Consider the following 13,070-nt stretch of genomic DNA (forward strand, 5'->3'; position numbering starts at 1 on the left):
AGATGAGAAAACTAGATAAACAAGAGAAAACTAGATAGAATATGTTAAGCTTTGATAGAGACCTGGATAACACAAACGTAACTTTGCTTTTTTCAAATTCCTTAACCATCACTTCAAGTATCAAAGTATCATCTGCTAAGTTGACCCAACTCTTAGGTGTGCATCTTGGTGGTTATCAGTTTCCTATCTCTGTTATAGGATTTTATGTAAATTGTACTTCAGTTCAGTTCAATTCAGTCACTCAGTCGTGTCTGACTCTTTGCGACCCCATGAATCACAGCACGCCAGGCCTCCCTGTCCATCACCAACTCCCGGAGTTCACTCAGACTCACATCCATCGAGTTAGTGATGCCATCCAATAATCCAATTCAATCATTAAGTCCCTTTTCAGTCACTTCTTAGATCTCATGTTAATTTATTTCATTTGCCCATTGCTACCATTGCAAAGTAAATAGTCATTGTTGTTGTTATTTAGTTGCTACATTGTGTCCAAATTTTTTGCAACCCCATGGATTGTAGCCTCCCAGGCTCCTCTATCCATGGGATTTTCCAGGCCAGAAAACTGTCCTTACTTTATCTCTAACCATATTGAAACAAGAGATAGATGGACTGCTGGGGCAAATAGCTGGAGTTGTTCTCTGTGGACTGAAATTCCAAGACAAAAATAGCAGGACAATCGAGGGAGAAGACTGAGACCTTCCCAGACAGAATATAAGTGATCACATATTTCTCATTCCCAAAGTCAAGAGATGTCCTTGACTATACAGGAGCAAGAAGCCTCCTTGGAAGTCAAAAGGGGAGTGATGTTCAGAGATGTTAAATACCCATAGGCCTCTTTGTTAGAATCCATCTTGGCTGAGAGATGCATAAGCACATGGGAGGACTCTGAGATAAACCAAATACAGACTCTGAACCAGGGAAATCATGATTGGCCAAAGGAAACCTGGGAGAAATGCCCCATAGAAGTGACTGAAACTACCACGAGGGCTCAGCTCTCTCTCTGTGTGTGTCTGCCTGTGTCTGTCCACATGTACTATACTCTTTCCTCCTAATAAACACTTTACTTATTTCACTACTTTTTGTCTTTGTGGGAATTCTTTTTTCTGCAAAGTTGAAGGGCCAGGGCCTTGTCAACACACTGGTCTAGTGGCTAGGATTTGATACCTTCAGCATCATGACCCAACCTCAGTCTCTGGCCAGGAACCAAAATCCTGCTTCAAGCCACTGTAGGCCAAGGCCGCCTGAGATTGCTGCTAACTGGATTCCTCGTGTCAGTTGAACTCTCTCTCTCTCTTATTTTCTTTAGACTGAAGCCAGATTATTTTCATGACACAAATCTAATAATTTTATCCTCCTACATATACACACACATTATTCAATCCCATTATTGTTGCTCGTTGATCTCAGGATAAATACCAACATCTTTTCACAGTCTCCAAGGCCCTGGATGTCCAGGACCATGCCTGGCTTTCCAACCTCATCCAGTGCTTCCCCTCCATCTCCTGCTCCCATAGCCGAAGGGCCTTCTCTCCAGTTGTTCACACCTTCTTCACCATGAGGCTTTGTGTATGGTGTTTCACCTGAAGACCGTATCACCTGCACAGTTAATGCTCATTCCTGCTGACCATCCTGCTATTTTTGTCTTGGAGTTTCAGTCCAGGCTCTTTGGTGCTTGGAACCATACAGAGTTAGCATGTAGAAGAATGGCATACAAATTCATGAAGCATTCCATATTTTATCACAGATTAAAAGAACAAACTTATGTTTACCAGAGGGAAGAGTGTGGGAAAGAGGGATAGATTGGAACTGACATGTATACACTACAATATTTAAAATGGATGACCATCAGGGACCTATGATAGAGCACAGGAAACTCTGCTCAACACTCCGAAATAACCTAACTGAGAAAAGACTTTGCAAAAGAGATATATGTATATGTATAACTGAAGCACTTTGCTGTACACCTGAAACTAATACAACACTGTAAAATAACTACAGTCCAATATAAAATAACAATTTTGGGGAAGTCTTTACTGGCTAGATTTGAGTTCCTCTGTAAAATCTGAGAGAATTGAATTTCTTTCCTTCAGACCATTTACTTTAGAATAAGATAACTTGTTCATAATTGTCTTTATTTAATTATATCCTCTTTACTATACTTCATCTTCATTAAAAAGACTGATATATTTTCCTTCTCTATGTTTTCCATTTTTATTACAGGGATGCCAGTAGAGTGGGTACTCAAAAAAAAAAAAAAAAGAAAACATATATATATATCTGTGTGTGTGTGTGTGCATGCCCGCACGCTCAGTTGCTTAGTTGTATCCAACTCTGCGACCCCATGGACTGTAGCCCTCCAGGCTCCTCTGTCCATGGAATTTCCCAGGCAAGAATACTGGAGTGGGTTGCCATTCCTTCTCCAGGGGATCTTCGTGACCCAGGGATAGAACCTGGGTCCGCTGCATTGCAGGCAGATTCTTTACCATCTGAGCCACCAGGAATATGTGTGTGTGTCTTTATTGAATTTGTTACAGTATTGGATTTGTTTCATGCTTTGATTTTTTTGGCCACAAAACATATGGGATCTTAGCTCCCCAAGCAGGGATTGAACCCACACTCTTGTGCATTGGGAGGCAGAGTTTTCAAACTATATTTTGAATGAATGAATAAACAGATTGATATGTCTTAATATAATGTTATATACTATTGCTGAAATACTACATTTTAAAATAACTTTCATACTTAGCATGAACCTAAAATTATACAACCAGTCTAACTGATAGTCTTAAACATCAAAAAATCAAAGGGTATTTTTCCTGTGAATACTACTTGAAGAAGCTCTTGGAGAATAAATTTCTTCTAATCAAAACTTAATAGCAAAATAAAGCAAAAACACTGGCAATGAAATTTGTATATATTAATTTTGATACTAAAACAAATATGGAGACTCAAACCTGGACGTAAGAAAAATATGTCTTGACAATGTAGAACTGACATATTCAATGAAAACGCAAAGGGAGAGGTGAAAGAATATGAAAGGAAGAATACTTTTATTGATTCTCTCATCTGAACAAGATGACCTGTGTAAGGGCAGAGGGATGTAGTGATTTCAAAAGTAACTGGTAGCTTCTAGTTTTGAATCAGGAAAATGAAATTAAATAATTCCCCTCTCTTTACTATTATGCTTCTGGAACTTCACTAATTTTTATTTGGTTCATCTCAATGGACATTCTCAGTCTCTCTTAATGTCTCTTTCATGTACTTTTTTGCTTCATAATGTCACTGCACTGTGTTCAGAAAGTAGCTCTCATTCCAGCCAAAGTAAGTAAAACTTCATTTCAGAACAAATTATAAAATTAGAAATTATACTGTAAATTGCTTCTGCTAATCTTCTGTTCATCTCATAATTTGAGGTTTATCTGTTAATCTATATTTTAATTTTAATGTCATTTTGCACTTCCAAGATGTCCAGTTGGTCATTTTCATATTTTATAGCCCTATATTTATATAGAAGCATTATTATTTCCTTATTTGCTGACTGTATTTATATGGTTATTGAAACTAATGAAGGAAACTGTTTTATTAATGAGTTAATCTATGTGGATTATCAATATAAAGTAATCTATGAAACAAAGCAGAAGTTCTTAGTCAAAAAGGCCATGAGATCTTAATTCATCTGGGAAATTTAACAACTTTTGAGGAAAGTGTTGGAATTCCACAGGACTTGGATTTGAGTATTTCTTTAGATTTCATCAAACTCTAAAGAGAAAAGAGAAGGTCCAAACTAATAACTGCATTGTATTATGATTTAACTCATTATTCCAGGCTTTGCTTTTCATGTGGGTAAGTGATAACAGTGGCATTCACAAAAATGCCAGCCTTGTAGGAACAATACCTTATGCTAGACCTAAAAATAAAAGCCATTCTATCCATTTTGAGCAACCTAAGATCTACAGGTAGGCTCTTCATGAGGCTCTTGAGGTCTGCAGGTGAAGGATGTGTGAATCATCTATAATAATTTGATTTCTTGTCAGACAGTTGAAGACTCTGCCTTGTCAAGCTGCTGCACATTTAAAGAGAGAAGGTTTAAATTCATACACGTGAGCTTTAATTCCACATCTCCTGCAAGATATACCTCTCTGATTCCAAATATGATAAGAGTCTGAGCATATGGCTTGGTGTCAATAATTACCAAGAGTATCTTGAATTGAATAATAAACCTTTCTAAGCCAACCAATGTGTCAGTCTTTTGACTGATATTATAATTTTTATCTATGTTGAGAAATGCATTCCTTTGAGGGTCTATTGTCAATGGCACATATAGAAAGGATTAAAGGAGTTATTTCTTCCCTGACTGGAGAATAATGCCCTGGCAGGTACAGTCCCACATAGACCAGTGAGGTGAGCTCCGCAATGACCATATTGAGTGTGAATAGTGTTCTATTTTTTTCAAGTGAAACATAGGCATTGATTCTTCAGGAATTGTCCTTGAAAAATAATTTTTAGTATATAAATTTTCAGATTCATCTTTTGAGCTTCTTCATTATCCATTTAAGAATAATGATATCTATTCGATTTCAGTTGACTTGTAGAAAGTGGAAAGGAGGAAACTGAGGCTCATTTTCTCATGTTTTAAGTTTCAGTTTTGTTGAGTGCAGATGGACTTCTCTGGTGGCTCAGGTGGCAAAGTGTCTGCCTACAATGCAGGAGACCCAGGTTCAATTCCTGGGTAGGGAAGATCCTCTGGAGAAAGAAGTGGCCACCCACTCCAGTATTCTTGCCTGGAAAATCCCATGAACAGAGGAGCCTGGTAGGCGACAGTCCATGGGGTCACAAAGAGTTGGACACGACTGAGCGACTTCACTTTCTTTCACTTTCACTTTTGTTGAGTGCAGATATTTACTGAAAAAAAAGGATAAGTGTCACCGGTTATTATATTTTTATTTTGAACCTATGTAACAGGAAAGCTAAAGAAGCAAAAGCCACCTATTTTGTGAACCAGTAATGAACAAGGGGAATTTGAAATTAAACACATAATACATTTATAACATCAAAAATGAAATACTTAGATATGAATCTAACAAAATATGTATAAGAACTATACTGGGGAAACTTTAAAATATAGATGAGTGAAAACAAAGGACTAAGTTAATGGACAGATATTCCATGGATAGAAAAGCTCAATGTTGTCAAGACATCAGTTCTTCCAAACTTGATCTCTGGGCTCAGCAAAATTCTGGTCAAACTTCCAGCAATTTGTTTAGTATATATTGATATGCTAATTCTCAAGTTTATATAGAAACCCAGAATAGCCTAACACACTATTGAAGGAGGAGTACAGAGTAGGAAAACAATACTAGATTTAAAACTTACTATAAAGCTACAGTAATGATAGTATAATATTGATTAAAAAACAAAAGATTGATCAATTGATGAAGCAGAGTAAAGAGCCCAAAGTATAATAATAGATCCACATAAATATAGTCAGCTGGGTCGATATAGGTTCATTGGTTGTAAAAAATGTACCACTTAGAGGTAGGCTGTTGCTAGTAGTGGAGGCTTTGCATTTGTGAGGATGAGGGTATATAAGAATTCTCTGTACTTTCTGCTCAATTTTCTGTGACTTGAAACTGCTCTAAAAATATTCCATTAAAAAAATCACATACATTTTTCTTTCATTTCATAAGAATGATCACAAAAAGAAATATAAGAAATAGTAATTCATGAAATATAATATATTATAATTAGAGTAGTTTAAAGCTTTGCAATAAGAAAAACAGAATTATAACCATGAATACTAATTTTTAAAATAAAAAGATTAGATAAATAAGAATTAGGTGGTGCTTAAATAAAAACAAGTCATTGAAAAAATAAGATGTTAAGGTACATGGCTGTGCCTCATTTTACCTATTGGGTTTTCACCACCCTCAGATATGGCCTTCCATGACCCTGACTTACACAGAATCCACACATGGAGGGCAGTTGCCCATGGTTTAGCCTCCAGCACAATAAGCTGCATCTGCGGAATCAGTAACCTGTAGACAAAAACTCTGAAGAAATCACAGGAATTGGTTTCATGGATTTAAGAACACATAAAATGGTTAATCTAATATGTAACACGAACATGAAAATATTGACAAGAATAAAAATTGCCTTTGACATATGAAAAGATGCTCAACATCACTAATTATTCAGTTCAGTTCAGTGACTCAGTCATGTCCGACTCTTTGTGACTCCATGAATCACAGCATGCCAGGCCTCCCTATCCATCACCAACTCCTGGAGTTTACCCAAACTCATGTCCATAGAGTCGGTGATGCCATCCAGCCATCTCATCCTCTGTCATCCCCTTTTCCTTCTGCCCCCAATCCCTCCCAACATCAGGGTCTTTTCCAATGAGTCAACCTTTCTCATGAGTTGACCTATTTGCATGGTCAAAGTATTGGAATTTCAGCTTCAGCATCAGTCCTTCCAATGAACACCCAGGACTGATCTCCTTTAGGATGGACTGGTTGGATCTCCTTGCAGTCCAAGGGACTCTCAAGAGTCTTTTCCAACACCACGGTTCAAAAGCATCAATTCTTCAGCACTCAGCTTTCTTCACAGTCCAACTCTCACATCCATACATGACTACTGGAAAAATCATAGCTTTAACTAGATGGACCTTTGTTGGCAAAGTAATGTCTCTGCTTTTTAACATGCTGTCTAGGTTGGTCATAACTTTCCTTCCAAGGAGTAAGCGTCTTTTAATTTCATGGCTGCAATCACCATCTGCAGTGATTTTGGAGCCCCCCAAAATAGTGGAAACAGTGTCAGACTTTACTTTTGGGGGGCTCCAAAATCACTGCAGATGGTTACTGCAGCTATGAAATTAAAAGACGCTTAATCCTTGGAAGAAAAATTATGATCAACCTAGATAGCATATTCAAAAGCAGAGGCATTACTTTGCTGACTAAGGTCTGTCTAGTCAAGGCTATAGTTTTTCCTGTGGTCATGTATGGATGTGAGAGTTGGACTGTGAAGAAGGCTGAGTGCCGAAGAATTGATGCTTTTGAACTATGGCATTGGAGAGACTGTCGAGAGTCCCTTGGACTGCAAGGAGATCCAACCAGTCCATCCTGAACGAGATCAGTCCTGGGATTTCTTTGGAAGGAATGATGCTAAAGCTGAATCTCCAGTACTTTGGCCACCTCATGCGAAGAGTTGACTCATTGGAAAAGACTCTGACACTGGGAGGGATTGGGGGCAGGAGGAGAAGGGGACGACCGAGGATGAGATGGCTGGATGGCATCACTGACTCTCTGGACGTGAGTCTGAATGAACTCCGGGAGTTGGTGATGGACAGGGAGGCCTGGCGTACTGTGATTCATGGGATCACAAAGAGTCAGACATGACTGAGTGACTGAATTGAACTGAAAATAAAGTCTGACACTGTTTCTACTGTTTCCCCATCTATTTGCCATGAAGTGATGGGACCAGATGCCATGATCTTAGTTTTCTGAATGTTGAGCTTTAAGCCAAATTTTTCACTCTCCTCTTTCACTTTCAGCAAGAGAAATGCAAATCAAAACTACAATGAAGTGCTCTTCTCACATAAGTCAGAAAGGCCATCATTGAAATGTCTACAAACAACAAATGCTGGAGCGGTATGGGAAAAAGGAATCTTCCTACACTGTTAGTGGGAATGTAGATTGGTGCAGTCACTACAGAAAACATTATGGTTGTTCCTCACAAAACTAAAAATAGAGTTGTCATATAATCTTGCAATCTCATCCTTGGGCATCTTTCCAGACAAAACTATAATTTGAAAAGATACATGCACCTTGATCCTTGCAGCACTATTTACAATAGCCAAGATATGGAAGGAATGCAGGTGTCCATTGACATTCGGAAGGATAGATAAAGATGTGGTACATATATACAATGGAATACTACTCATCCATTAAAAAGAATGCAATAATACCCTTGTAGCTAGTTGATGGACCTATGGGGCTTTCTAGGTGGCTCACTGGTAAAGAATCCACCTGCCAATGCAAGAGATTTGGGTTTAATCTCTGGATTGGGAAGATCCCTTGAAGAGAAAACAGCAACCCACGCCAGTATTCTTGCCTGGGAAATCCCATGAGCAGAGAAGTCTGGCAGGCTACAGTCCATGAGGTCGCAAATAGTTGGACATGACTTAGCAACTGAACATGCCTGCATGGATGGATCGAGAGATTATCATACTAAGTGAAGTAAATCAAAATGAGGAGAAAAACTATATGATATTGAAGAGGAAAAGTTAAAATTTCACATAACCTCCTGCTTGTTCTGCCTGTGTAACTCAGCTTGCTCCTTGCAAAGTCTGGATCATGTAGGTCATGTAGTCTCAGAAAGTGGGGACTTACAATACAGGAACTGGAGCTTAACTCACTCACCCTTGTCGGGCTGTTTGCAATTGCCCATGCCCTGAAAACCTGCTTAATCATGCCTGTCTGTGTAAAGATCAGGCATTCCCCTCCCCATCTTGACTGCTGTTCCCACATGTGAAATCCCTTAGTTTAAATCAGCCTTTTAGCAGCTAGTGTTGCCCACTATAGTCTGTCTATAAAAACTCTGTAACCCCTTTGTTCAGGGCTCAGAGCTTGGAATGTTAACTTCTCTGGGCCCACTGGTGTAACAAACCTGAGTTCTACGACTGAGTGTGGTGCTTGGTTTCTCAATTACTGATTTCTACAAAATATCACCTATGTGTAAAATCTCAAATATGACATAAATGAACTTATCTATGAAACAGAAACAGACTCATAGACATAAAGAATGGACTGGTGGTTGCCAAGGGAAAGAGATAGTGGGGAAAGATGGACTGGAAGTGTGGGATTAGCAGATACAATATAAGACAGAATCAGTTTGTTATGCAATAGAAATTAACACAACCTCTTAAATTAAATATACTTCAGTAAATAAATTTTTTAAAAAAGAATACATACTTTGGAGAGAGTTCCAAGCTAGAGATGTAGTTAATGGGGTCAACAACATTTCAATAGTTGAAGTCCAAGGGGAAAACATACTTTTCAGGAATAACTACTGTACAATGGGAAGAGGACCAAGATCCAAATCTCTCAATTAAGTTGTATGCATTTGAAGATGGATCATGAAGGAGAAAAGGAAAGGAAGCAGAAAGATACAATAAATCAAAAAAAAAAGGAAAAAAATCTGGTGGAAATGTTTTATATTTTTTTCTGCAGAAAAAAGCAATATTAGGGCTGTTGTTATTGTTCAGCTGCCAAGTCATGTCTGATGCTCCTTTACCCCATGAATTGCATCATGCAAGGCTTCCCTGTCCCTCACTATCTCCCAGAGTTTACTCAAACTCATGTCCATTGAGTCAGTGATGCCATCCACCCATCCCATCCTCTGTCATCCCCTTCTCCCCCTGCCTTCAATCTTTCCCAGCATCAGGGTCTTTTTCAATGAGTTGGCTCTTTGTATCAGATGGTCAAAGTATTGCAGTTTCAGCTTTAGCATCAGTCCTTCCAATGAATATTCAGGGTTGATTTCCTTTAGGATTGACTGGTTTGATCTCCTTGTTATCCAAGTGACTCTCAAGAGTCTTCTCCAGCATCACAATTCAAAAGCATCCATTCTTCAGTGCTCAGCCTTCCTTATGGCTCAGCTCTCACATCGGTACATAACTACTGGAAAAACCATAGTTGGCTGAATGAAAATTAGATTGGAAAAGAGTGAAGAGTAAGTGAAAGAGAAATAAGTGGGGACAAGCAGAGACTATTCTTTCATGGTGCAGAGGAAAGATGTTTGTAAGATAATATAGCCAAAAGAGTATTTACTTGTTTTTAGAAGAGTAATAATTAAATAAGTTTAAAAGTTGATGGTGAGAAACTGGTAGAAAGTGAAAAAAGTTTCCAAAGGAAAGTGGGCTAATTCAAAGGAGGTGAGAAGAGTAGACAGGTTTGACTTTCCTGAAGGGAAGCCTCAACTGAATTGGAAGGAAAGGCAATCAAGAATGTCTGGGATGCAGATACAATTTAGGGGTGCAATGTATCTCAATCTGAAGGCACTTGTCTCTCAGGACTCTGCAGAATTGAATATGCCTTTGAGTCTACACAATATCTCCTTGTGGAATATGCTTTCCCATCTTACACCAACCACAACAAATTTAAATTCCAAGGTTTAAACCAATGAGGGATCAAGCCAGAACTCTAACAGATGTCTCCTTAATACAAGGAGAGCAAATTCTATAATGTGATCAAGTTTTGAAAACAAACAACAGTCAGTCTGTATTACTTCAATAAACATTTGCAAGCAAAACTTTCCATCTAAATCAATAATGTTACCAAGGGGTCTAATGTGATATTTTGAGACAGGTCTATTATTTATCTGATTTTTCTTTTCTCACAAATGTCTTTGCTTAGGAACCAACATTTGTTTCTTAAAGCATTTCTCTGCTTCTGTAGCAATTTTGACTTGAAAACACAATAGGCTCTACAAACAATATAATTCGACACCCAGTGAAACAGTGAACTTGCAAATGGGCATGGACAGATCATATATGACAATAGAACTCTACCAATAACTTATGCAACCATCAGCCAGAGAAGTCAGAGCTAGGTCAGTGAATGTCAACTTCCTTATTTTGTGCTCCTGCTTCCAATTTGAGAGCAATCAAAGAAAGACAAATGTGGTTCCCAAACCAAAAACTTAATATACTCCATTTCTTGTTTGTCCACCTTTCAGTTCAGTTCAGTTCAGACACTCAGTCATGTCTGACTCTTTGCAACCCCATAGACTGCAGCACACCAGGCCTCCCTGACCATCACCAACTCCCGGAGTTCACTCAAACTCATGTCCAATGAGTCGGTGATGCATCCAACCATCTCATCCTCTGTCATCCCCTTCTCCTTCCGCCTTCATCTTTCCCAGCAAGTCAGGGTCTTTTCCAAGGAGTCAGTTCTTCATATCAGGTGGTGAAATTATTGCAGTTTCAGCTTCAGTATCAGTTCTTCCAATGAATATTCAGGACTGGTTTCCTTTAGGATGAATTGGTTGGATCTCCTTGCAGTCCAAGGGACTCTCAAGAGTCTTCTCCAACACCACAATTCAAAAGCATCAATTCTTCGGCGCTCAGCTTTCTTTATAGTCCAACTTTCACATCCATACATGACTACTGGAAAAACAATAACTTTGATTAGATGGACCTTTTTTGACAAAGTAATGTCTCTGCTTTTTAATATGCTTATCTAGGTTGGTCATAGCTTTTCTTCCAAGGAACAAGTGTCTTTTAATTTCTGGCTGCAGTCACCATCTGCAGTGATTTTTGAAAGCACCCAAAATAAAGTCTGTCACTCTTTCCATTGCTTCCCCATCTATTTGCCATGAAGTGATGGGACTGGATGCCATGATCTTAATTTTCTGAATGTTGAGTTTTAAGACAATGTTTACACTCTCCCCTTGAACTTTCATCAGGAGGCTCTTTAGTGTTTTTTCGCTTTCTGCCATAAGCGTGGTGTCATCTGCATATCTGAGGTTATTGATATTTCTCCTGGCAATCTTAATTGCAGCTTATGCTTCATTCAACCCAGCATTTCTCATGATGTACTCTGCATATAAGTTGAATAAGCAGGGTGACAATATACAGCCTTGACATACTCTTTTCCTGATTTGGAACCAATCTGTTGTTCAATGTCCAGTTCTAACTGTTGCTTCCTGACATGCATACAGATTTCTCAGGAGGCAGGTCAGGGGGTCTGGTATTCCCATCTTTTTTAAGAATTTTCCACATTTTGTTGTGATCCATACAGTCAAAGTCTTTGGCATAGTCAATAAAGCAGAAGTAGATGTTTTTCTGGAACTCTCTTGCTTTTGTGATGATCCAACAGATGTTGGTAGTTTGATCTTGGGTTCTTCTGCCTTTTCTAAATCCATCTTGAACATCTGGAAGTTCACAGTTCACGTACTGCTGAAACTTGGCTTGGAGAATTTTGACCATTACTTTGCTAGCGTGAGATGAGTGCAATTGTGAGGTAGTTTGAGCATTCTTTCACATTGCCTTTCTTTGGGATTGGAATGAAAACTGACCTTTTCCAGTCACTGCTGAGTTTTCCAAATTTGCTTGCATATTGAGTGTGGCACTTTCACAGCATCATCGTTCAGGATTTGAAATAGCTCAACTGGAATTCCATCACCTCCACTAGCTTTGTTCATAGTGATGCTTCTTAAGGCCCACTTCACTTCGTATTCCAGAATGTCTGGCTCTAGGTGAGTAATCACACCGTTGTCATTATCTGAGTTGTAAAGTTTTTTTTTGTATAGTTCTTCTGTGTATTCTTGCTACCTCTTCTTAATATCTTCTGCTTCTGTTAGGTCCATACCATTTCTGTCCTTTATTGAGCCCATCTTTGCATGAAATGTTCTCTTGGTATCTCAATTTTCTTGAAGAGATCTCTAGTCTTTCCCATTCTATTGTTTTCCTCTATTTCTTTGTATTGATCACTGAGGAAGGCATTGTTATTTCTCCTTGCTATTCTTTGAAACTCTGCATTCAGATGGATATACCTTTCCTTTCCTGCTTTGCCTTTTGCTTCTTTTCTTTTCTCAGCCATTTGGAAGGCCTCCTCAGACAACCATTTTGCCATTTTGCATTTCTTTTTCTTGGGGATGCTCTTGTTCACTGCCTCTTGTACAATGTCACAAACCTCCATCTATAGTTCTTCAGGCACTCTGTCTATCAGATCTACTCCCTTGAATCTACTTGTCACTTCCACTGTATAATTGGAAGGGATTTGATTTAGGCCATACGTGAATGGTCTAGTGGTTTTTCCTACTTTCTTCAATTTAAGTTTGATTTTTGCCTTGGAATGGGCCAAATAAGATTCCGCAACACTTGGCTTTGATTATACATGTGTTGTATGAGTATCATTTGCTCTTCCCAGTCATTTTAGTAAAAATATAGTATTTCAACTTTCTTAAATCACTTCTGGAAAAGTATAGGACAGCCACCACCATAATGCGATAGATTGTGTGTATATGTGTGTGTGTGTGGGAGTGCTTCCTCAGTGGCTTAGCAGTAAAAA

The 13,070-nt window shown here is 38.6% G+C and overlaps 1 non-coding gene across 1 annotated transcript; it reads left to right on the forward strand.

Annotated features, from left to right (window-relative positions):
* The first annotated feature begins 4,665 nt into the window (after nt 1-4,665).
* Nucleotides 4,666-4,737, forward strand: TRNAC-ACA (transfer RNA cysteine (anticodon ACA)). Its single transcript has one exon. It is a non-coding gene; the product is annotated as a tRNA-Cys (tRNA).
* Nucleotides 4,738-13,070: the final 8,333 nt, after the last annotated feature.

The sequence above is a fragment of the Capricornis sumatraensis genome, chromosome 6, assembly GCF_032405125.1.
Source record: "Capricornis sumatraensis isolate serow.1 chromosome 6, serow.2, whole genome shotgun sequence".
In the NCBI taxonomy this organism is placed as follows: domain Eukaryota; kingdom Metazoa; phylum Chordata; class Mammalia; order Artiodactyla; family Bovidae; genus Capricornis; species Capricornis sumatraensis.